The sequence below is a fragment of the Phytophthora infestans genome, genomic scaffold (assembly GCF_000142945.1).
Source record: "Phytophthora infestans T30-4 supercont1.88 genomic scaffold, whole genome shotgun sequence".
In the NCBI taxonomy this organism is placed as follows: Eukaryota; Oomycota; class Peronosporomycetes; order Peronosporales; family Peronosporaceae; genus Phytophthora; species Phytophthora infestans.
In genome coordinates, this window is record NW_003303671.1 from 451,803 (window position 1) to 452,993 (window position 1,191).

The window sequence follows — 1,191 nt, forward strand, 5'->3', positions numbered from 1 at the left end:
CTCCATGGATTTGCAAAGCCCTTCACGTTCGCTTGAACGACCAGCAAGCCCGGCTTGCACACACTCTTTTCGTAAGAGAGCTCAGCTCTCTTCGGGGCTGAGCCCCGTTGCCCTCTACTTCCTCGAGGCACAACAGAGCTCAGTTCTTCCCCAGTAGGCCACCCCGCGCCTACTGGGAATTGCCGTTTCCCGGCGATGACCCGGAGGGTTGGCTCGCCGGAGCCCCGCGCTTCTTGCGCAGAGGGCAATATGCCTTCAAGTGCTTAGTGCTATTGCACACAAAGATATGCTGGGTATGTGTTAAACACGGTCAATTTTGATGATGCATGAGAGTTGTGGTTTTTGAAGCGCCAGAGCTGGAATGTTGGGGAAATGTATATTTAAGTACGGGAAATTAAATCATATGCTGATTGTGTGTTAGAGACGGTCCATTTAACTGATTTGGGAATGGGCTTGGTATATGCAGCCACAGGGCTGAAAACATGGAATACTATGGATTTTGGCATGCTTAGTCTCGTCATAAATCTTATACGTGTTATAGACTTGCTCAAAGTAGCACCATCTATACTACTAAGTATGCGTAAAGTCATACTATACCATTAGTAGGTAAGAGCTACTGTTTTGAACGGAAAACCGATCTTTTACCGCAAAATCACTGTTTTGACGTGGTTTTTAACGCTGCACGTGTACTTCTTCGTGCTACACATTGCTCTTCACCTTGAGATACTTGTGTTGAGTATGGTGCCATATGATGTCGAAACCATATTCGTACTACCGCTAGTATACAAGTCGATAATCATCATGAAATTGGGTAAAATTATTGAATTGAGGGAAATTGTGATTGTATTGAAGATTGTATAAGTAGTGCATAGACGTAGACGTGATCAAAGTAGTAGCATTTATACTACTAAGTATGCGTAAAGTCATACTATACCATTAGTAGGTAAGAGCTACTGTTTTGAACGGAAAACCGATCTTTTACCGCAAAATCACCGTTTTGACGTGGTTTTTAACTCTGCACGTGTACTTCTTCGTGCTACACATTGCTCTACACCTTGAAATACTTGTGTCGAGTATGGTGCCATATGATGTCGAAACCATATTCGTACTACCGCTAGTATACAAGTCGATAATCATCATGAAATTGGGTAAAATTATTGAATTGAGGGAAATTGTGATTGTATTGAAGAT